Below are 25,048 nucleotides of genomic sequence, written 5' to 3' on the forward strand. Positions count from 1 at the left end.
GCTTTCACACACACTTATCTCTCAGAACTGAGCAAGTGGAGAGACGTTCGTTCATCTAGCACCAAGGGAACGGGTTGCAGGAGACACTTTTTCTCTGCTTTCTCAGTCTGTTTCCTAGTGCCGGTTTGAAGTTCCTGCAGTTTTCACTGTAAAACCGAGTTGGAGCTTGTACCTCCCCATGTATATGTATGGAATGGGGTTTGCAACTGAAAATAAACTTTGTGTTCCCAACAAGCTAGGTGAAGGACGGCTTTCACACACACTTATCTCTCAGAACTGAGCAAGTGGAGAGACGTTCGTTCATCTAGCACCAAGGGAACGGGTTGCAGGAGACACTTTTTCTCTGCTTTCTCAGTCTGTTTCCTAGTGCCGGTTTGAAGTTCCTGCAGTTTTCACTGTCAAACCGAGTTGGAGCTAGTACCTCCCCATATATATGTATGGAATGGAGTTTGCAACTGAAAAGAAACTTTGTGTTCCCAACAAGCTAGGTGAAGGACGGCTTTCACACACACTTATCTCTCAGAACTGAGCAAGTGGAGAGACGTTCGTTCATCTAGCACCAAGGGAACGGGTTGCAGGAGACACTTTTTCTCTGCTTTCTCAGTCTGTTTCCTAGTGCCGGTTTGAAGTTCCTGCAGTTTTCACTGTAAAACCGAGTTGGAGCTAGTACCTCCCCATATATATGTATGGAATGGAGTTTGCAACTGAAAAGAAACTTTGTGTTCCCAACAAGCTAGGTGAAGGACGGCTTTCACACACACTTATCTCTCAGAACTGAGCAAGTGGAGAGACGTTCGTTCATCTAGCACCAAGGGAACGGGTTGCAGGAGACACTTTTTCTCTGCTTTCTCAGTCTGTTTCCTAGTGCCGGTTTGAAGTTCCTGCAGTTTTCACTGTAAAACCGAGTTGGAGCTTGTACCTCCCCATGTATATGTATGGAATGGGGTTTGCAACTGAAAATAAACTTTCTGTTCCCAACAAGCTAGGTGAAGGACGGCTTTCACACACACTTATCTCTCAGAACTGAGCAAGTGGAGAGACGTTCGTTCATCTAGCACCAAGGGAACGGGTTGCAGGAGACACTTTTTCTCTGCTTTCTCAGTCTGTTTCCTAGTGCCGGTTTGAAGTTCCTGCAGTTTTCACTGTAAAACCGAGTTGGAGCTAGTACCTCCCCATATATATGTATGGAATGGAGTTTGCAACTGAAAAGAAACTTTGTGTTCCCAACAAGCTACGTGAAGGACGGCTTTCACACACACTTATCTCTCAGAACTGAGCAAGTGGAGAGACGTTCGTTCATCTAGCACCAAGGGAACGGGTTGCAGGAGACACTTTTTCTCTGCTTTCTCAGTCTGTTTCCTAGTGCCGGTTTGAAGTTCCTGCAGTTTTCACTGTAAAACCGAGTTGGAGCTAGTACCTCCCCATATATATGTATGGAATGGAGTTTGCAACTGAAAAGAAACTTTGTGTTCCCAACAAGCTAGGTGAAGGACGGCTTTCACACACACTTATCTCTCAGAACTGAGCAAGTGGAGAGACGTTCGTTCATCTAGCACCAAGGGAACGGGTTGCAGGAGACACTTTTTCTCTGCTTTCTCAGTCTGTTTCCTAGTGCCGGTTTGAAGTTCCTGCAGTTTTCACTGTAAAACCGAGTTGGAGCTTGTACCTCCCCATATATATGTATGGAATGGAGTTTGCAACTGAAAAGAAACTTTGTGTTCCCAACAAGCTAGGTGAAGGACGGCTTTCACACACACTTATCTCTCAGAACTGAGCAAGTGGAGAGACTTTCGTTCATCTAGCACCAAGGGAACGGGTTGCAGGAGACACTTTTTCTCTGCTTTCTCAGTCTGTTTCCTAGTGCCGGTTTGAAGTTCCTGCAGTTTTCACTGTAAAACCGAGTTGGAGCTTCTAATTCCAAATATATATGTATGGAATGGAGTTTGCAACTGAAAAGAAACTTTGTGTTCCCAAACAGCTAGGTGAAGGACGGCTTTCACACACACTTATCTCTCAGAACTGAGCAAGTGGAGAGACGTTCGTTCATCTAGCACCAAGGGAACGGGTTGCAGGAGACACTTTTTCTCTGCTTTCTCAGTCTGTTTCCTAGTGCCGGTTTGAAGTTCCTGCAGTTTTCACTGTAAAACCGAGTTGGAGCTAGTACCTCCCCATATATATGTATGGAATGGAGTTTGCAACTGAAAAGAAACTTTGTGTTCCCAACAAGCTAGGTGAAGGACGGCTTTCACACACACTTATCTCTCAGAACTGAGCAAGTGGAGAGACGTTCGTTCATCTAGCACCAAGGGAACGGGTTGCAGGAGACACTTTTTCTCTGCTTTCTCAGTCTGTTTCCTAGTGCCGGTTTGAAGTTCCTGCAGTTTTCACTGTAAAACCGAGTTGGAGCTTGTACCTCCCCATGTATATGTATGGAATGGGGTTTGCAACTGAAAATAAACTTTGTGTTCCCAACAAGCTAGGTGAAGGACGGCTTTCACACACACTTATCTCTCAGAACTGAGCAAGTGGAGAGACGTTCGTTCATCTAGCACCAAGGGAACGGGTTGCAGGAGACACTTTTTCTCTGCTTTCTCAGTCTGTTTCCTAGTGCCGGTTTGAAGTTCCTGCAGTTTTCACTGTCAAACCGAGTTGGAGCTAGTACCTCCCCATATATATGTATGGAATGGAGTTTGCAACTGAAAAGAAACTTTGTGTTCCCAACAAGCTACGTGAAGGACGGCTTTCACACACACTTATCTCTCAGAACTGAGCAAGTGGAGAGACGTTCGTTCATCTAGCACCAAGGGAACGGGTTGCAGGAGACACTTTTTCTCTGCATTCTCAGTCTGTTTCCTAGTGCCGGTTTGAAGTTCCTGCAGTTTTCACTGTAAAACCGAGTTGGAGCTTGTACCTCCCCATATATATGTATGGAATGGAGTTTGCAACTGAAAAGAAACTTTGTGTTCCCAACAAGCTAGGTGAAGGACGGCTTTCACACACACTTATCTCTCAGAACTGAGCAAGTGGAGAGACGTTCGTTCATCTAGCACCAAGGGAACGGGTTGCAGGAGGCACTTTTTCTCTGCTTTCTCAGACTGTTTCCTAGTGCCGGTTTGAAGTTCCTGCAGTTTTCACTGTAAAACCGAGTTGGAGCTTCTACCTCCAAATATATATGTATGGAATGGAGTTTGCAACTGAAAAGAAACTTTGTGTTCCCAAAAAGCTAGGTGAAGGACGGCTTTCACACACACTTATCTCTCAGAACTGAGCAAGTGGAGAGACGTTCGTTCATCTAGCACCAAGGGAACGGGTTGCAGGAGACACTTTTTCTCTGCTTTCTCAGTCTGTTTCCTAGTGCCGGTTTGAAGTTCCTGCAGTTTTCACTGTAAAACCGAGTTGGAGCTTGTACCTCCCCATATATATGTATGGAATGGAGTTTGCAACTGAAAAGAAACTTTGTGTTCCCAACAAGCTAGGTGAAGGACGGCTTTCACACACACTTATCTCTCAGAACTGAGCAAGTGGAGAGACTTTCGTTCATCTAGCACCAAGGGAACGGGTTGCAGGAGACACTTTTTCTCTGCTTTCTCAGTCTGTTTCCTAGTGCCGGTTTGAAGTTCCTGCAGTTTTCACTGTAAAACCGAGTTGGAGCTAGTACCTCCCCATATATATGTATGGAATGGAGTTTGCAACTGAAAAGAAACTTTGTGTTCCCAACAAGCTAGGTGAAGGACGGCTTTCACACACACTTATCTCTCAGAACTGAGCAAGTGGAGAGAGGTTCGTTCATCTAGCACCAAGGGAACGGGTTGCAGGAGACACTTTTTCTCTGCTTTCTCAGTCTGTTTCCTAGTGCCGGTTTGAAGTTCCTGCAGTTTTCACTGTAAAACCGAGTTGGAGCTAGTACCTCCCCATATATATGTATGGAATGGAGTTTGCAACTGAAAAGAAACTTTGTGTTCCCAACAAGCTAGGTGAAGGACGGCTTTCACACACACTTATCTCTCAGAACTGAGCAAGTGGAGAGACGTTCGTTCATCTAGCACCAAGGGAACGGGTTGCAGGAGACACTTTTTCTCTGCTTTCTCAGTCTGTTTCCTAGTGCCGGTTTGAAGTTCCTGCAGTTTTCACTGTAAAACCGAGTTGGAGCTTGTACCTCCCCATATATATGTATGGAATGGAGTTTGCAACTGAAAAGAAACTTTGTGTTCCCAACAAGCTAGGTGAAGGACGGCTTTCACACACACTTATCTCTCAGAACTGAGCAAGTGGAGAGACGTTCGTTCATCTAGCACCATGGGAACGGGTTGCAGGAGGCACTTTTTCTCTGCTTTCTCAGACTGTTTCCTAGTGCCGGTTTGAAGTTCCTGCAGTTTTCACTGTAAAACCGAGTTGGAGCTTCTACCTCCAAATATATATGTATGGAATGGAGTTTGCAACTGAAAAGAAACTTTGTGTTCCCAAACAGCTAGGTGAAGGACGGCTTTCACACACACTTATCTCTCAGAACTGAGCAAGTGGAGAGACGTTCGTTCATCTAGCACCAAGGGAACGGGTTGCAGGAGACACTTTTTCTCTGCTTTCTCAGTCTGTTTCCTAGTGCCGGTTTGAAGTTCCTGCAGTTTTCACTGTAAAACCGAGTTGGAGCTTGTACCTCCCCATATATATGTATGGAATGGAGTTTGCAACTGAAAAGAAACTTTGTGTTCCCAACAAGCTAGGTGAAGGACGGCTTTCACACACACTTATCTCTCAGAACTGAGCAAGTGGAGAGACTTTCGTTCATCTAGCACCAAGGGAACGGGTTGCAGGAGACACTTTTTCTCTGCTTTCTCAGTCTGTTTCCTAGTGCCGGTTTGAAGTTCCTGCAGTTTTCACTGTAAAACCGAGTTGGAGCTAGTACCTCCCCATATATATGTATGGAATGGAGTTTGCAACTGAAAAGAAACTTTGTGTTCCCAACAAGCTATGTGAAGGACGGCTTTCACACACACTTATCTCTCAGAACTGAGCAAGTGGAGAGACGTTCGTTCATCTAGCACCAAGGGAACGGGTTGCAGGAGACACTTTTTCTCTGCTTTCTCAGTCTGTTTCCTAGTGCCGGTTTGAAGTTCCTGCAGTTTTCACTGTAAAACCGAGTTGGAGCTTGTACCTCCCCATATATATGTATGGAATGGAGTTTGCAACTGAAAAGAAACTTTGTGTTCCCAACAAGCTAGGTGAAGGACGGCTTTCACACACACTTATCTCTCAGAACTGAGCAAGTGGAGAGACGTTCGTTCATCTAGCACCAAGGGAACGGGTTGCAGGAGACACTTTTTCTCTGCTTTCTCAGTCTGTTTCCTAGTGCCGGTTTGAAGTTCCTGCAGTTTTCACTGTCAAACCGAGTTGGAGCTAGTACCTCCCTATATATATGTATGGAATGGAGTTTGCAACTGAAAAGAAACTTTGTGTTCCCAAAAAGCTAGGTGAAGGACGGCTTTCACACACACTTATCTCTCAGAACTGAGCAAGTGGAGAGACGTTCGTTCATCTAGCACCAAGGGAACGGGTTGCAGGAGACACTTTTTCTCTGCTTTCTCAGTCTGTTTCCTAGTGCCGGTTTGAAGTTCCTGCAGTTTTCACTGTAAAACCGAGTTGGAGCTTGTACCTCCCCATGTATATGTATGGAATGGGGTTTGCAACTGAAAAGAAACTTTGTGTTCCCAACAAGCTAGGTGAAGGACGGCTTTCACACACACTTATCTCTCAGAACTGAGCAAGTGGAGAGACGTTCGTTCATCTAGCACCAAGGGAACGGGTTGCAGGAGACACTTTTTCTCTGCTTTCTCAGTCTGTTTCCTAGTGCCGGTTTGAAGTTCCTGCAGTTTTCACTGTAAAACCGAGTTGGAGCTTCTACCTCCAAATATATATGTATGGAATGGAGTTTGCAACTGAAAAGAAACTTTGTGTTCCCAAACAGCTAGGTGAAGGACGGCTTTCACACACACTTATCTCTCAGAACTGAGCAAGTGGAGAGACGTTCATTCATCTAGCACCAAGGGAACGGGTTGCAGGAGACACTTTTTCTCTGCTTTCTCAGTCTGTTTCCTAGTGCCGGTTTGAAGTTCCTGCAGTTTTCACTGTAAAAGCGAGTTGGAGCTAGTACCTCCCCATATATATGTATGGAATGGAGTTTGCAACTGAAAAGAAACTTTGTGTTCCCAAAAAGCTAGGTGAAGGACGGCTTTCACACACACTTATCTCTCAGAACTGAGCAAGTGGAGAGACGTTCGTTCATCTAGCACCAAGGGAACGGGTTGCAGGAGACACTTTTTCTCTGCTTTCTCAGTCTGTTTCCTAGTGCCGGTTTGAAGTTCCTGCAGTTTTCACTGTAAAACCGAGTTGGAGCTTGTACCTCCCCATGTATATGTATGGAATGGGGTTTGCAACTGAAAATAAACTTTGTGTTCCCAACAAGCTAGGTGAAGGACGGCTTTCACACACACTTATCTCTCAGAACTGAGCAAGTGGAGAGACGTTCGTTCATCTAGCACCAAGGGAACGGGTTGCAGGAGACAATTTTTCTCTGATTTCTCAGTCTGTTTCCTAGTGCCGGTTTGAAGTTCCTGCAGTTTTCACTGTAAAACCGAGTTGGAGCTTCTAATTCCAAATATATATGTATGGAATGGAGTTTGCAACTGAAAAGAAACTTTGTGTTCCCAAACAGCTAGGTGAAGGACGGCTTTCACACACACTTATCTCTCAGAACTGAGCAAGTGGAGAGACGTTCGTTCATCTAGCACCAAGGGAACGGGTTGCAGGAGACACTTTTTCTCTGCTTTCTCAGTCTGTTTCCTAGTGCCGGTTTGAAGTTCCTGCAGTTTTCACTGTAAAAGCGAGTTGGAGCTAGTACCTCCCCATATATATGTATGGAATGGAGTTTGCAACTGAAAAGAAACTTTGTGTTCCCAACAAGCTAGGTGAAGGACGGCTTTCACACACACTTATCTCTCAGAACTGAGCAAGTGGAGAGACGTTCGTTCATCTAGCACCAAGGGAACGGGTTGCAGGAGACACTTTTTCTCTGCTTTCTCAGTCTGTTTCCTAGTGCCGGTTTGAAGTTCCTGCAGTTTTCACTGTAAAACCGAGTTGGAGCTTGTACCTCCCCATGTATATGTATGGAATGGGGTTTGCAACTGAAAATAAACTTTGTGTTCCCAACAAGCTAGGTGAAGGACGGCTTTCACACACACTTATCTCTCAGAACTGAGCAAGTGGAGAGACGTTCGTTCATCTAGCACCAAGGGAACGGGTTGCAGGAGACACTTTTTCTCTGCTTTCTCAGTCTGTTTCCTAGTGCCGGTTTGAAGTTCCTGCAGTTTTCACTGTAAAACCGAGTTGGAGCTTCTAATTCCAAATATATATGTATGGAATGGAGTTTGCAACTGAAAAGAAACTTTGTGTTCCCAAACAGCTAGGTGAAGGACGGCTTTCACACACACTTATCTCTCAGAACTGAGCAAGTGGAGAGACGTTCGTTCATCTAGCACCAAGGGAACGGGTTGCAGGAGACACTTTTTCTCTGCTTTCTCAGTCTGTTTCCTAGTGCCAGTTTGAAGTTCCTGCAGTTTTCACTGTAAAAGCGAGTTGGAGCTAGTACCTCCCCATATATATGTATGGAATGGAGTTTGCAACTGAAAAGAAACTTTGTGTTCCCAAAAAGCTAGGTGAAGGACGGCTTTCACACACACTTATCTCTCAGAACTGAGCAAGTGGAGAGACGTTCGTTCATCTAGCACCAAGGGAACGGGTTGCAGGAGACACTTTTTCTCTGCTTTCTCAGTCTGTTTCCTAGTGCCGGTTTGAAGTTCCTGCAGTTTTCACTGTAAAACCGAGTTGGAGCTTGTACCTCCCCATGTATATGTATGGAATGGGGTTTGCAACTGAAAATAAACTTTGTGTTCCCAACAAGCTAGGTGAAGGACGGCTTTCACACACACTTATCTCTCAGAACTGAGCAAGTGGAGAGACGTTCGTTCATCTAGCACCAAGGGAACGGGTTGCAGGAGACACTTTTTCTCTGCTTTCTCAGTCTGTTTCCTAGTGCCGGTTTGAAGTTCCTGCAGTTTTCACTGTAAAACCGAGTTGGAGCTTCTAATTCCAAATATATATGTATGGAATGGAGTTTGCAACTGAAAAGAAACTTTGTGTTCCCAAACAGCTAGGTGAAGGACGGCTTTCACACACACTTATCTCTCAGAACTGAGCAAGTGGAGAGACGTTCGTTCATCTAGCACCAAGGGAACGGGTTGCAGGAGACACTTTTTCTCTGCTTTCTCAGTCTGTTTCCTAGTGCCGGTTTGAAGTTCCTGCAGTTTTCACTGTAAAAGCGAGTTGGAGCTAGTACCTCCCCATATATATGTATGGAATGGAGTTTGCAACTGAAAAGAAACTTTGTGTTCCCAACAAGCTAGGTGAAGGACGGCTTTCACACACACTTATCTCTCAGAACTGAGCAAGTGGAGAGACGTTCGTTCATCTAGCACCAAGGGAACGGGTTGCAGGAGACACTTTTTCTCTGCTTTCTCAGTCTGTTTCCTAGTGCCGGTTTGAAGTTCCTGCAGTTTTCACTGTAAAACCGAGTTGGAGCTTGTACCTCCCCATGTATATGTATGGAATGGGGTTTGCAACTGAAAATAAACTTTGTGTTCCCAACAAGCTAGGTGAAGGACGGCTTTCACACACACTTATCTCTCAGAACTGAGCAAGTGGAGAGACGTTCGTTCATCTAGCACCAAGGGAACGGGTTGCAGGAGACACTTTTTCTCTGCTTTCTCAGTCTGTTTCCTAGTGCCGGTTTGAAGTTCCTGCAGTTTTCACTGTAAAACCGAGTTGGAGCTTCTAATTCCAAATATATATGTATGGAATGGAGTTTGCAACTGAAAAGAAACTTTGTGTTCCCAAACAGCTAGGTGAAGGACGGCTTTCACACACACTTATCTCTCAGAACTGAGCAAGTGGAGAGACGTTCGTTCATCTAGCACCAAGGGAACGGGTTGCAGGAGACACTTTTTCTCTGCTTTCTCAGTCTGTTTCCTAGTGCCAGTTTGAAGTTCCTGCAGTTTTCACTGTAAAAGCGAGTTGGAGCTAGTACCTCCCCATATATATGTATGGAATGGAGTTTGCAACTGAAAAGAAACTTTGTGTTCCCAAAAAGCTAGGTGAAGGACGGCTTTCACACACACTTATCTCTCAGAACTGAGCAAGTGGAGAGACGTTCGTTCATCTAGCACCAAGGGAACGGGTTGCAGGAGACACTTTTTCTCTGCTTTCTCAGTCTGTTTCCTAGTGCCGGTTTGAAGTTCCTGCAGTTTTCACTGTAAAACCGAGTTGGAGCTTGTACCTCCCCATGTATATGTATGGAATGGGGTTTGCAACTGAAAATAAACTTTGTGTTCCCAACAAGCTAGGTGAAGGACGGCTTTCACACACACTTATCTCTCAGAACTGAGCAAGTGGAGAGACGTTCGTTCATCTAGCACCAAGGGAACGGGTTGCAGGAGACACTTTTTCTCTGATTTCTCAGTCTGTTTCCTAGTGCCGGTTTGAAGTTCCTGCAGTTTTCACTGTAAAACCGAGTTGGAGCTTCTAATTCCAAATATATATGTATGGAATGGAGTTTGCAACTGAAAAGAAACTTTGTGTTCCCAAACAGCTAGGTGAAGGACGGCTTTCACACACACTTATCTCTCAGAACTGAGCAAGTGGAGAGACGTTCGTTCATCTAGCACCAAGGGAACGGGTTGCAGGAGACACTTTTTCTCTGCTTTCTCAGTCTGTTTCCTAGTGCCGGTTTGAAGTTCCTGCAGTTTTCACTGTAAAAGCGAGTTGGAGCTAGTACCTCCCCATATATATGTATGGAATGGAGTTTGCAACTGAAAAGAAACTTTGTGTTCCCAACAAGCTAGGTGAAGGACGGCTTTCACACACACTTATCTCTCAGAACTGAGCAAGTGGAGAGACGTTCGTTCATCTAGCACCAAGGGAACGGGTTGCAGGAGACACTTTTTCTCTGCTTTCTCAGTCTGTTTCCTAGTGCCGGTTTGAAGTTCCTGCAGTTTTCACTGTAAAACCGAGTTGGAGCTTGTACCTCCCCATGTATATGTATGGAATGGGGTTTGCAACTGAAAATAAACTTTGTGTTCCCAACAAGCTAGGTGAAGGACGGCTTTCACACACACTTATCTCTCAGAACTGAGCAAGTGGAGAGACGTTCGTTCATCTAGCACCAAGGGAACGGGTTGCAGGAGACACTTTTTCTCTGCTTTCTCAGTCTGTTTCCTAGTGCCGGTTTGAAGTTCCTGCAGTTTTCACTGTAAAACCGAGTTGGAGCTTCTAATTCCAAATATATATGTATGGAATGGAGTTTGCAACTGAAAAGAAACTTTGTGTTCCCAAACAGCTAGGTGAAGGACGGCTTTCACACACACTTATCTCTCAGAACTGAGCAAGTGGAGAGACGTTCGTTCATCTAGCACCAAGGGAACGGGTTGCAGGAGACACTTTTTCTCTGCTTTCTCAGTCTGTTTCCTAGTGCCAGTTTGAAGTTCCTGCAGTTTTCACTGTAAAAGCGTGTTGGAGCTAGTACCTCCCCATATATATGTATGGAATGGAGTTTGCAACTGAAAAGAAACTTTGTGTTCCCAAAAAGCTAGGTGAAGGACGGCTTTCACACACACTTATCTCTCAGAACTGAGCAAGTGGAGAGACGTTCGTTCATCTAGCACCAAGGGAACGGGTTGCAGGAGACACTTTTTCTCTGCTTTCTCAGTCTGTTTCCTAGTGCCGGTTTGAAGTTCCTGCAGTTTTCACTGTAAAACCGAGTTGGAGCTTGTACCTCCCCATGTATATGTATGGAATGGGGTTTGCAACTGAAAATAAACTTTGTGTTCCCAACAAGCTAGGTGAAGGACGGCTTTCACACACACTTATCTCTCAGAACTGAGCAAGTGGAGAGACGTTCGTTCATCTAGCACCAAGGGAACGGGTTGCAGGAGACACTTTTTCTCTGCTTTCTCAGTCTGTTTCCTAGTGCCGGTTTGAAGTTCCTGCAGTTTTCACTGTAAAACCGAGTTGGAGCTTCTAATTCCAAATATATATGTATGGAATGGAGTTTGCAACTGAAAAGAAACTTTGTGTTCCCAAACAGCTAGGTGAAGGACGGCTTTCACACACACTTATCTCTCAGAACTGAGCAAGTGGAGAGACGTTCGTTCATCTAGCACCAAGGGAACGGGTTGCAGGAGACACTTTTTCTCTGCTTTCTCAGTCTGTTTCCTAGTGCCGGTTTGAAGTTCCTGCAGTTTTCACTGTAAAAGCGAGTTGGAGCTAGTACCTCCCCATATATATGTATGGAATGGAGTTTGCAACTGAAAAGAAACTTTGTGTTCCCAACAAGCTAGGTGAAGGACGGCTTTCACACACACTTATCTCTCAGAACTGAGCAAGTGGAGAGACGTTCGTTCATGTAGCACCAAGGGAACGGGTTGCAGGAGACACTTTTTCTCTGTTTCTCAGTCTGTTTCCTAGTGCCGGTTTGAAGTTCCTGCAGTTTTCACTGTAAAACCGAGTTGGAGCTTGTACCTCCCCATGTATATGTATGGAATGGGGTTTGCAACTGAAAATAAACTTTGTGTTCCCAACAAGCTAGGTGAAGGACGGCTTTCACACACACTTATCTCTCAGAACTGAGCAAGTGGAGAGACGTTCGTTCATCTAGCACCAAGGGAACGGGTTGCAGGAGACACTTTTTCTCTGCTTTCTCAGTCTGTTTCCTAGTGCCGGTTTGAAGTTCCTGCAGTTTTCACTGTAAAACCGAGTTGGAGCTTCTAATTCCAAATATATATGTATGGAATGGAGTTTGCAACTGAAAAGAAACTTTGTGTTCCCAAACAGCTAGGTGAAGGACGGCTTTCACACACACTTATCTCTCAGAACTGAGCAAGTGGAGAGACGTTCGTTCATCTAGCACCAAGGGAACGGGTTGCAGGAGACACTTTTTCTCTGCTTTCTCAGTCTGTTTCCTAGTGCCGGTTTGAAGTTCCTGCAGTTTTCACTGTCAAACCGAGTTGGAGCTAGTACCTCCCCATATATATGTATGGAATGGAGTTTGCAACTGAAAAGAAACTTTGTGTTCCCAACAAGCTAGGTGAAGGACGGCTTTCACACACAATTATCTCTCAGAACTGAGCAAGTGGAGAGACGTTCGTTCATCTAGCACCAAGGGAACGGGTTGCAGGAGACACTTTTTCTCTGCTTTCTCAGTCTGTTTCCTAGTGCCGGTTTGAAGTTCCTGCAGTTTTCACTGTAAAACCGAGTTGGAGCTAGTACCTCCCCATATATATGTATGGAATGGGGTTTGCAACTGAAAAGAAACTTTGTGTTCCCAACAAGCTAGGTGAAGGACGGCTTTCACACACACTTATCTCTCAGAACTGAGCAAGTGGAGAGACGTTCGTTCATCTAGCACCAAGGGAACGGGTTGCAGGAGACACTTTTTCTCTGCTTTCTCAGTCTGTTTCCTAGTGCCGTTTTGAAGTTCCTGCAGTTTTCACTGTAAAACCATGTTGGAGCTAGTACCTCCCCATATATATCTATGGAATGGAGTTTGCAACTGAAAAGAAACTTTGTGTTCCCAAACAGCTAGGTGAAGGACGGCTTTCACACACACTTATCTCTCAGAACTGAGCAAGTGGAGAGACGTTCGTTCATCTAGCACCAAGGGAACGGGTTGCAGGAGACACTTTTTCTCTGCTTTCTCAGTCTGTTTCCTAGTGCCGGTTTGAAGTTCCTGCAGTTTTCACTGTAAAACCGAGTTGGAGCTAGTACCTCCCCTTATATATGTATGGAATGGAGTTTGCAACTGAAAAGAAACTTTGTGTTCCCAACAAGCTAGGTGAAGGACGGCTTTCACACACACTTATCTCTCAGAACTGAGCAAGTGGAGAGACGTTCGTTCATCTAGCACCAAGGGAACGGGTTGCAGGAGACACTTTTTCTCTGCTTTCTCAGTCTGTTTCCTAGTGCCGGTTTGAAGTTCCTGCAGTTTTCACTGTAAAACCGAGTTGGAGCTAGTACCTCCCCATATATATGTATGGAATGGAGTTTGCAACTGAAAAGAAACTTTGTGTTCCCAACAAGCTAGGTGAAGGACGGCTTTCACACACACTTATCTCTCAGAACTGAGCAAGTGGAGAGACGTTCGTTCATCTAGCACCAAGGGAACGGGTTGCAGGAGACACTTTTTCTCTGCTTTCTCAGTCTGTTTCCTAGTGCCGGTTTGAAGTTCCTGCAGTTTTCACTGTAAAACCGAGTTGGAGCTAGTACCTCCCCATATATATGTATGGAATGGAGTTTGCAACTGAAAAGAAACTTTGTGTTCCCAACAAGCTAGGTAAAGGACGGCTTTCACACACACTTATCTCTCAGAACTGAGCAAGTGGAGAGACGTTCGTTCATGTAGCACCAAGGGAACGGGTTGCAGGAGACACTTTTTCTCTGCTTTCTCAGTCTGTTTCCTAGTGCCGGTTTGAAGTTCCTGCAGTTTTCACTGTAAAACCGAGTTGGAGCTAGTACCTCCCCATATATATGTATGGAATGGAGTTTGCAACTGAAAAGAAACTTTGTGTTAACAACAAGCTAGGTGAAGGACGGCTTTCACACACACTTATCTCTCAGAACTGAGCAAGTGGAGAGACGTTCGTTCATCTAGCACCAAGGGAACGGGTTGCAGGAGACACTTTTTCTCTGCTTTCTCAGTCTGTTTCCTAGTGCCGGTTTGAAGTTCCTGCAGTTTTCACTGTCAAACCGAGTTGGAGCTAGTACCTCCCCATATATATGTATGGAATGGAGTTTGCAACTGAAAAGAAACTTTGTGTTCCCAACAAGCTAGGTGAAGGACGGCTTTCACACACAATTATCTCTCAGAACTGAGCAAGTGGAGAGACGTTCGTTCATCTAGCACCAAGGGAACGGGTTGCAGGAGACACTTTTTCTCTGCTTTCTCAGTCTGTTTCCTAGTGCCGGTTTGAAGTTCCTGCAGTTTTCACTGTAAAACCGAGTTGGAGCTAGTACCTCCCCATATATATGTATGGAATGGGGTTTGCAACTGAAAATAAACTTTGTGTTCCCAACAAGCTAGGTGAAGGACGGCTTTCACACACACTTATCTCTCAGAACTGAGCAAGTGGAGAGACGTTCGTTCATCTAGCACCAAGGGAACGGGTTGCAGGAGACACTTTTTCTCTGCTTTCTCAGTCTGTTTCCTAGTGCCGGTTTGAAGTTCCTGCAGTTTTCACTGTAAAACCGAGTTGGAGCTTCTAATTCCAAATATATATGTATGGAATGGAGTTTGCAACTGAAAAGAAACTTTGTGTTCCCAAACAGCTAGGTGAAGGACGGCTTTCACACACACTTATCTCTCAGAACTGAGCAAGTGGAGAGACGTTCGTTCATCTAGCACCAAGGGAACGGGTTGCAGGAGAAACTTTTTCTCTGCTTTCTCAGTCTGTTTCCTAGTGCCGGTTTGAAGTTCCTGCAGTTTTCACTGTAAAAGCGAGTTGGAGCTAGTACCTCCCCATATATATGTATGGAATGGAGTTTGCAACTGAAAAGAAACTTTGTGTTCCCAACAAGCTAGGTGAAGGACGGCTTTCACACACACTTATCTCTCAGAACTGAGCAAGTGGAGAGACGTTCGTTCATCTAGCACCAAGGGAACGGGTTGCAGGAGACACTTTTTCTCTGCTTTCTCAGTCTGTTTCCTAGTGCCGGTTTGAAGTTCCTGCAGTTTTCACTGTAAAACCGAGTTGGAGCTTGTACCTCCCCATGTATATGTATGGAATGGGGTTTGCAACTGAAAATAAACTTTGTGTTCCCAACAAGCTAGGTGAAGGACGGCTTTCACACACACTTATCTCTCAGAACTGAGCAAGTGGAGAGACGTTCGTTCATCTAGCACCAAGGGAACGGGTTGCAGGAGACACTTTTTCTCTGCTTTCTCAGTCTGTTTCCTAGTGCCGGTTTGAAGTTCCTGCAGTTTTCACTGTAAAACCGAGTTGGAGCTTCTAATTCCAAATATATATGTATGGAATGGAGTTTGCAACTGAAAAGAAACTTTGTGTTCCCAAACAGCTAGGTGAAGGACGGCTTTCACACACACTTATCTCTCAGAACTGAGCAAGTGGAGAGACGTTCGTTCATCTAGCACCAAGGGAACGGGTTGCAGGAGACACTTTTTCTCTGCTTTCTCAGTCTGTTTCCTAGTGCCGGTTTGAATTTCCTGCAGTTTTCACTGTCAAACCGAGTTGGAGCTAGTACCTCCCCATATATATGTATGGAATGGAGTTTGCAACTGAAAAGAAACTTTGTGTTCCCAACAAGCTAGGTGAAGGACGGCTTTCACACACAATTATCTCTCAGAACTGAGCAAGTGGAGAGACGTTCGTTCATCTAGCACCAAGGGAACGGGTTGCAGGAGACACTTTTTCTCTGCTTTCTCAGTCTGTTTCCTAGTGCCGGTTTGAAGTTCCTGCAGTTTTCACTGTAAAACCGAGTTGGAGCTAGTACCTCCCCATATATATGTATGGAATGGGGTTTGCAACTGAAAAGAAACTTTGTGTTCCCAACAAGCTAGGTGAAGGACGGCTTTCACACACACTTATCTCTCAGAACTGAGCAAGTGGAGAGACGTTCGTTCATCTAGCACCAAGGGAACGGGTTGCAGGAGACACTTTTTCTCTGCTTTCTCAGTCTGTTTCCTAGTGCCGTTTTGAAGTTCCTGCAGTTTTCACTGTAAAACCGTGTTGGAGCTAGTACCTCCAAATATATATCTATGGAATGGAGTTTGCAACTGAAAAGAAACTTTGTGTTCCCAACAAGCTAGGTGAAGGACGGCTTTCACACACACTTATCTCTCAGAACTGAGCAAGTGGAGAGACGTTCGTTCATCTAGCACCAAGGGAACGGGTTGCAGGAGACACTTTTTCTCTGCTTTCTCAGTCTGTTTCCTAGTGCCGGTTTGAAGTTCCTGCAGTTTTCACTGTAAAACCGAGTTGGAGCTAGTACCTCCCCATATATATGTATGGAATGGAGTTTGCAACTGAAAAGAAACTTTGTGTTCCCAACAAGCTAGGTGAAGGACGGCTTTCACACACACTTATCTCTCAGAACTGAGCAAGTGGAGAGACGTTCGTTCATCTAGCACCAAGGGAACGGGTTGCAGGAGACACTTTTTCTCTGCTTTCTCAGTCTGTTTCCTAGTGCCGGTTTGAAGTTCCTGCAGTTTTCACTGTAAAACCGAGTTGGAGCTAGTACCTCCCCATATATATGTATGGAATGGAGTTTGCAACTGAAAAGAAACTTTGTGTTCCCAACAAGCTAGGTGAAGGACGGCTTTCACACACACTTATCTCTCAGAACTGAGCAAGTGGAGAGACGTTCCTTCATCTAGCACCAAGGGAACGGGTTGCAGGAGACACTTTTTCTCTGCTTTCTCAGTCTGTTTCCTAGTGCCGGTTTGAAGTTCCTGCAGTTTTCACTGTAAAACAGTGTTGGAGCTAGTACCTCCCCATATATATCTATGGAATGGAGTTTGCAACTGAAAAGAAACTTTGTGTTCCCAACAAGCTAGGTGAAGGACGGCTTTCACACACACTTATCTCTCAGAACTGAGCAAGTGGAGAGACGTTCGTTCATCTAGCACCAAGGGAACGGGTTGCAGGAGACACTTTTTCTCTGCTTTCTCAGTCTGTTTCCTAGTGCCGGTTTGAAGTTCCTGCAGTTTTCACTGTAAAACCGAGTTGGAGCTAGTACCTCCCCATATATATGTATGGAATGGAGTTTGCAACTGAAAAGAAACTTTGTGTTCCCAACAAGCTAGGTGAAGGACGGCTTTCACACACACTTATCTCTCAGAACTGAGCAAGTGGAGAGACGTTCGTTCATCTAGCACCAAGGGAACGGGTTGCAGGAGACACTTTTTCTCTGCTTTCTCAGTCTGTTTCCTAGTGCCGGTTTGAAGTTCCTGCAGTTTTCACTGTAAAACCGAGTTGGAGCTAGTACCTCCCCATATATATGTATGGAATGGAGTTTGCAACTGAAAAGAAACTTTGTGTTCCCAACAAGCTAGGTGAAGGACGGCTTTCACACACACTTATCTCTCAGAACTGAGCAAGTGGAGAGACGTTCCTTCATCTAGCACCAAGGGAACGGGTTGCAGGAGACACTTTTTCTCTGCTTTCTCAGTCTGTTTCCTAGTGCCGGTTTGAAGTTCCTGCAGTTTTCACTGTAAAACCGAGTTGGAGCTAGTACCTCCCCATATATATGTATGGAATGGAGTTTGCAACTGAAAAGAAACTTTGTGTTCCCAACAAGCTAGGTGAAGGACGGCTTTCACACACACTTATCTCTCAGAACTGAGCAAGTGGAGAGACGTTCGTTCATCTAGCACCAAGGGAACGGGTTGCAGGAGACACTTTTTCTCTGCTTTCTCAGTCTGTTTCCTAGTGCCGGTTTGAAGTTCCTGCAGTTTTCACTGTAAAACCGAGTTGGAGCTAGTACCTCCCCATATATATGTATGGAATGGAGTTTGCAACTGAAAAGAAACTTTGTGTTCCCAACAAGCTAGGTAAAGGACGGCTTTCACACACACTTATCTCTCAGAACTGAGCAAGTGGAGAGACGTTCGTTCATGTAGCACCAAGGGAACGGGTTGCAGGAGACACTTTTTCTCTGCTTTCTCAGTCTGTTTCCTAGTGCCTGTTTGAAGTTCCTGCAGTTTTCACTGTAAAACCGAGTTGGAGCTAGTACCTCCCCATATATATGTATGGAATGGAGTTTGCAACTGAAAAGAAACTTTGTGTTAACAACAAGCTAGGTGAAGGACGGCTTTCACACACACTTATCTCTCAGAACTGAGCAAGTGGAGAGACGTTCGTTCATCTAGCACCAAGGGAACGGGTTGCAGGAGACACTTTTTCTCTGCTTTCTCAGTCTGTTTCCTAGTGCCGGTTTGAAGTTCCTGCAGTTTTCACTGTAAAACCGAGTTGGAGCTTGTACCTCCCCATATATATGTATGGAATGGAGTTTGCAACTGAAAAGAAACTTTGTGTTCCCAACAAGCTAGGTGAAGGACGGCTTTCACACACACTTATCTCTCAGAACTGAGCAAGTGGAGAGACGTTCGTTCATCTAGCTCTAAGGGAACGGGTTGCAGGAGACACTTTTTCTCTGCTTTCTCAGTCTGTTTCCTAGTGCCGGTTTGAAGTTCCTGCAGTATTCACTGTAAAACCGAGTTGGAGCTTCTACCTCCAAATATATATGTATGGAATGGAGTTTGCAACTGAAAAGAAACTTTGTGTTCCCAAAAAGCTAGGTGAAGGACGGCTTTCACACACACTTTTCTCTCAGAACTGAGCAAGTGGAGAGACGTTCGTTCATCTAGCACCAAGGGAACGGGTTGCAGGAGACACTTTTTCTCTGCTTTCTCAGTCTGTTTCCTAGTGCCGGTTTGAAGTTCCTGCAGTTTTCACTGTAAAAGCGAGTGGGAGCTAGTACCTCCCCATATATATGTATGGAATGGAGTTTGCAACTGAAAAGAAACTTTGTGTTCCCAACAAGCTAGGTGAAGGACGGCTTTCACACACACTTATCTCTCAGAACTGAGCAAGTGGAGAGACGTTCGTTCATCTAGCACCAAGGGAACGGGTTGCAGGAGACACTTTTTCTCTGCTTTCTCAGTCTGTTTCCTAGTGCCGGTTTGAAGTTCCTGCAGTTTTCACTGTAAAACCGAGTTGGAGCTTGTACCTCCCCATGTATATGTATGGAATGGGGTTTGCAACTGAAAATAAACTTTGTGTTCCCAACAAGCTAGGTGAAGGACGGCTTTCACACACACTTATTTCTCAGAACTGAGCAAGTGGAGAGACGTTCGTTCATCTAGCACCAAGGGAACGGGTTGCAGGAGACACTTTTTCTCTGCTTTCTCAGTCTGTTTCCTAGTGCCGGTTTGAAGTTCCTGCAGTTTTCACTGTAAAACCGAGTTGGAGCTTCTAATTCCAAATATATATGTATTTAATGGAGTTTGCAACTGAAAAGAAACTTTGTGTTCCCAAACAGCTAGGTGAAGGACGGCTTTCACACACACTTATCTCTCAGAACTGAGCAAGTGGAGAGACGTTCGTTCATCTAGCACCAAGGGAACGGGTTGCAGGAGAAACTTTTTCTCTGCTTTCTCAGTCTGTTTCCTAGTGCCGGTTTGAAGTTCCTGCAGTTTTCACTGTAAAAGCGAGTTGGAGCTAGTACCTCCCCATATATATGTATGGAATGGAGTTTGCAACTGAAAAGAAACTTTGTGTTCCCAAACAGCTAGGTGAAGGACGGCTTTCACACACACTTATCTCTCAGAACTGAGCAAGTGGAGAGACGTTCGTTCATCTAGCACCAAGGGAACGGGTTGCAGGAGAAACTTTTTCTCTGCTTTCTCAGTCTGTTTCCTAGTGCCGGTTTGAAGTTCCTGCAGTTTTCACTGTAAAAGCGAGTTGGAGCTAGTACCTCCCCATATATATGTATGGAATGGAGTTTGCAACTGAAAAGAAACTTTGTGTTCCCAACAAGCTAGGTGAAGGACGGCTTTCACACACACTTATCTCTCAGAACTGAGCAAGTGGAGAGACGTTCGTTCATCTAGCACCAAGGGAACGGGTTGCAGGAGACACTTTTTCTCTGCTTTCTCAGTCTGTTTCCTAGTGCCGGTTTGAAGTTCCTGCAGTTTTCACTGTAAAACCGAGTTGGAGCTTGTACCTCCCCATGTATATGTATGGAATGGGGTTTGCAACTGAAAATAAACTTTGTGTTCCCAACAAGCTAGGTGAAGGACGGCTTTCACACACACTTATCTCTCAGAACTGAGCAAGTGGAGAGACGTTCGTTCATCTAGCACCAAGGGAACGGGTTGCAGGAGACACTTTTTCTCTGCTTTCTCAGTCTGTTTCCTAGTGCCGGTTTGAAGTTCCTGCAGTTTTCACTGTAAAACCGAGTTGGAGCTTCTAATTCCAAATATATATGTATGGAATGGAGTTTGCAACTGAAAAGAAACTTTGTGTTCCCAAACAGCTAGGTGAAGGACGGCTTTCACACACACTTATCTCTCAGAACTGAGCAAGTGGAGAGACGTTCGTTCATCTAGCACCAAGGGAACGGGTTGCAGGAGACACTTTTTCTCTGCTTTCTCAGTCTGTTTCCTAGTGCCGGTTTGAATTTCCTGCAGTTTTCACTGTCAAACCGAGTTGGAGCTAGTACCTCCCCATATATATGTATGGAATGGAGTTTGCAACTGAAAAGAAACTTTGTGTTCCCAACAAGCTAGGTGAAGGACGGCTTTCACACACAATTATCTCTCAGAACTGAGCAAGTGGAGAGACGTTCGTTCATCTAGCACCAAGGGAACGGGTTGCAGGAGACACTTTTTCTCTGCTTTCTCAGTCTGTTTCCTAGTGCCGGTTTGAAGTTCCTGCAGTTTTCACTGTAAAACCGAGTTGGAGCTAGTACCTCCCCATATATATGTATGGAATGGGGTTTGCAACTGAAAAGAAACTTTGTGTTCCCAACAAGCTAGGTGAAGGACGGCTTTCACACACACTTATCTCTCAGAACTGAGCAAGTGGAGAGACGTTCGTTCATCTAGCACCAAGGGAACGGGTTGCAGGAGACACTTTTTCTCTGCTTTCTCAGTCTGTTTCCTAGTGCCGTTTTGAAGTTCCTGCAGTTTTCACTGTAAAACCGTGTTGGAGCTAGTACCTCCAAATATATATCTATGGAATGGAGTTTGCAACTGAAAAGAAACTTTGTGTTCCCAACAAGCTAGGTGAAGGACGGCTTTCACACACACTTATCTCTCAGAACTGAGCAAGTGGAGAGACGTTCGTTCATCTAGCACCAAGGGAACGGGTTGCAGGAGACACTTTTTCTCTGCTTTCTCAGTCTGTTTCCTAGTGCCGGTTTGAAGTTCCTGCAGTTTTCACTGTCAAACCGAGTTGGAGCTAGTACCTCCCCATATATATGTATGGAATGGAGTTTGCAACTGAAAAGAAACTTTGTGTTCCCAACAAGCTAGGTGAAGGACGGCTTTCACACACACTTATCTCTCAGAACTGAGCAAGTGGAGAGACGTTCGTTCATCTAGCACCAAGGGAACGGGTTGCAGGAGACACTTTTTCTCTGCTTTCTCAGTCTGTTTCCTAGTGCCGGTTTGAAGTTCCTGCAGTTTTCACTGTAAAACCGAGTTGGAGCTAGTACCTCCCCATATATATGTATGGAATGGAGTTTGCAACTGAAAAGAAACTTTGTGTTCCCAACAAGCTAGGTGAAGGACGGCTTTCACACACACTTATCTCTCAGAACTGAGCAAGTGGAGAGACGTTCCTTCATCTAGCACCAAGGGAACGGGTTGCAGGAGACACTTTTTCTCTGCTTTCTCAGTCTGTTTCCTAGTGCCGGTTTGAAGTTCCTGCAGTTTTCACTGTAAAACCGAGTTGGAGCTAGTACCTACCCATATATATGTATGGAATGGAGTTTGCAACTGAAAAGAAACTTTGTGTTCCCAACAAGCTAGGTGAAGGACGGCTTTCACACACACTTATCTCTCAGAACTGAGCAAGTGGAGAGACGTTCGTTCATCTAGCACCAAGGGAACGGGTTGCAGGAGACACTTTTTCTCTGCTTTCTCAGTCTGTTTCCTAGTGCCGTTTTGAAGTTCCTGCAGTTTTCACTGTAAAACAGTGTTGGAGCTAGTACCTCCCCATATATATCTATGGAATGGAGTTTGCAACTGAAAAGAAACTTTGTGTTCCCAACAAGCTAGGTGAAGGACGGCTTTCACACACACTTATCTCTCAGAACTGAGCAAGTGGAGAGACGTTCGTTCATCTAGCACCAAGGGAACGGGTTGCAGGAGACACTTTTTCTCTGCTTTCTCAGTCTGTTTCCTAGTGCCGGTTTGAAGTTCCTGCAGTTTTCACTGTAAAACCGAGTTGGAGCTAGTACCTCCCCATATATATGTATGGAATGGAGTTTGCAACTGAAAAGAAACTTTGTGTTCCCAACAAGCTAGGTGAAGGACGGCTTTCACACACACTTATCTCTCAGAACTGAGCAAGTGGAGAGACGTTCGTTCATCTAGCACCAAGGGAACGGGTTGCAGGAGACACTTTTTCTCTGCTTTCTCAGTCTGTTTCCTAGTGCCGGTTTGAAGTTCCTGCAGTTTTCACTGTAAAACCGAGTTGGAGCTAGTACCTCCCCATATATATGTATGGAATGGAGTTTGCAACTGAAAAGAAACTTTGTGTTCCCAACAAGCTAGGTGAAGGACGGCTTTCACACACACTTATCTCTCAGAACTGAGCAAGTGGAGAGACGTTCCTTCATCTAGCACCAAGGGAACGGGTTGCAGGAGACACTTTTTCTCTGCTTTCTCAGTCTGTTTCCTAGTGCCGGTTTGAAGTTCCTGCAGTTTTCACTGTAAAACCGAGTTGGAGCTAGTACCTCCCCATATATATGTATGGAATGGAGTTTGCAACTGAAAAGAAACTTTGTGTTCCCAACAAGCTAGGTGAAGGACGGCTTTCACACACACTTATCTCTCAGAACTGAGCAAGTGGAGAGACGTTCGTTCATCTAGCACCAAGGGAACGGGTTGCAGGAGACACTTTTTCTCTGCTTTCTCAGTCTGTTTCCTAGTGCCGGTTTGAAGTTCCTGCAGTTTTCACTGTAAAACCGAGTTGGAGCTAGTACCTCCCCATATATATGTATGGAATGGAGTTTGCAACTGAAAAGAAACTTTGTGTTCCCAACAAGCTAGGTAAAGGACGGCTTTCACACACACTTATCTCTCAGAACTGAGCAAGTGGAGAGACGTTCGTTCATGTAGCACCAAGGGAACGGGTTGCAGGAGACACTTTTTCTCTGCTTTCTCAGTCTGTTTCCTAGTGCCGGTTTGAAGTTCCTGCAGTTTTCACTGTAAAACCGAGTTGGAGCTAGTACCTCCCCATATATATGTATGGAATGGAGTTTGCAACTGAAAAGAAACTTTGTGTTAACAACAAGCTAGGTGAAGGACGGCTTTCACACACACTTATCTCTCAGAACTGAGCAAGTGGAGAGACGTTCGTTCATCTAGCACCAAGGGAACGGGTTGCAGGAGACACTTTTTCTCTGCTTTCTCAGTCTGTTTCCTAGTGCCGGTTTGAAGTTCCTGCAGTTTTCACTGTAAAACCGAGTTGGAGCTTGTACCTCCCCATATATATGTATGGAATGGAGTTTGCAACTGAAAAGAAACTTTGTGTTCCCAACAAGCTAGGTGAAGGACGGCTTTCACACACACTTATCTCTCAGAACTGAGCAAGTGGAGAGACGTTCGTTCATCTAGCTCTAAGGGAACGGGTTGCAGGAGACACTTTTTCTCTGCATTCTCAGTCTGTTTCCTAGTGCCGGTTTGAAGTTCCTGCAGTATTCACTGTAAAACCGAGTTGGAGCTTCTACCTCCAAATATATATGTATGGAATGGAGTTTGCAACTGAAAAGAAACTTTGTGTTCCCAAAAAGCTAGGTGAAGGACGGCTTTCACACACACTTTTCTCTCAGAACTGAGCAAGTGGAGAGACGTTCGTTCATCTAGCACCAAGGGAACGGGTTGCAGGAGACACTTTTTCTCTGCTTTCTCAGTCTGTTTCCTAGTGCCGGTTTGAAGTTCCTGCAGTTTTCACTGTAAAAGCGAGTTGGAGCTAGTACCTCCCCATATATATGTATGGAATGGAGTTTGCAACTGAAAAGAAACTTTGTGTTCCCAACAAGCTAGGTGAAGGACGGCTTTCACACACACTTATCTCTCAGAACTGAGCAAGTGGAGAGACGTTCGTTCATCTAGCACCAAGGGAACGGGTTGCAGGAGACACTTTTTCTCTGCTTTCTCAGTCTGTTTCCTAGTGCCGGTTTGAAGTTCCTGCAGTTTTCACTGTAAAACCGAGTTGGAGCTTGTACCTCCCCATGTATATGTATGGAATGGGGTTTGCAACTGAAAATAAACTTTGTGTTCCCAACAAGCTAGGTGAAGGACGGCTTTCACACACACTTATTTCTCAGAACTGAGCAAGTGGAGAGACGTTCGTTCATCTAGCACCAAGGGAACGGGTTGCAGGAGACACTTTTTCTCTGCTTTCTCAGTCTGTTTCCTAGTGCCGGTTTGAAGTTCCTGAAGTTTTCACTGTAAAACCGAGTTGGAGCTTCTAATTCCAAATATATATGTATTTAATGGAGTTTGCAACTGAAAAGAAACTTTGTGTTCCCAAACAGCTAGGTGAAGGACGGCTTTCACACACACTTATCTCTCAGAACTGAGCAAGTGGAGAGACGTTCGTTCATCTAGCACCAAGGGAACGGGTTGCAGGAGAAACTTTTTCTCTGCTTTCTCAGTCTGTTTCCTAGTGCCGGTTTGAAGTTCCTGCAGTTTTCACTGTAAAAGCGAGTTGGAGCTAGTACCTCCCCATATATATGTATGGAATGGAGTTTGCAACTGAAAAGAAACTTTGTGTTCCCAACAAGCTAGGTGAAGGACGGCTTTCACACACACTTATCTCTCAGAACTGAGCAAGTGGAGAGACGTTCGTTCATCTAGCACCAAGGGAACGGGTTGCAGGAGACACTTTTTCTCTGCTTTCTCAGTCTGTTTCCTAGTGCCGGTTTGAAGTTCCTGCAGTTTTCACTGTAAAACCGAGTTGGAGCTTGTACCTCCCCATGTATATGTATGGAATGGGGTTTGCAACTGAAAATAAACTTTGTGTTCCCAACAAGCTAGGTGAAGGACGGCTTTCACACACACTTATCTCTCAGAACTGAGCAAGTGGAGAGACGTTCGTTCATCTAGCACCAAGGGAACGGGTTGCAGGAGACACTTTTTCTCTGCTTTCTCAGTCTGTTTCCTAGTGCCGGTTTGAAGTTCCTGCAGTTTTCACTG

This window comes from Camelus bactrianus, unplaced genomic scaffold (genome assembly GCF_048773025.1).
Source record: "Camelus bactrianus isolate YW-2024 breed Bactrian camel unplaced genomic scaffold, ASM4877302v1 HiC_scaffold_32, whole genome shotgun sequence".
Classification (NCBI taxonomy): Eukaryota; Metazoa; Chordata; class Mammalia; order Artiodactyla; family Camelidae; genus Camelus; species Camelus bactrianus.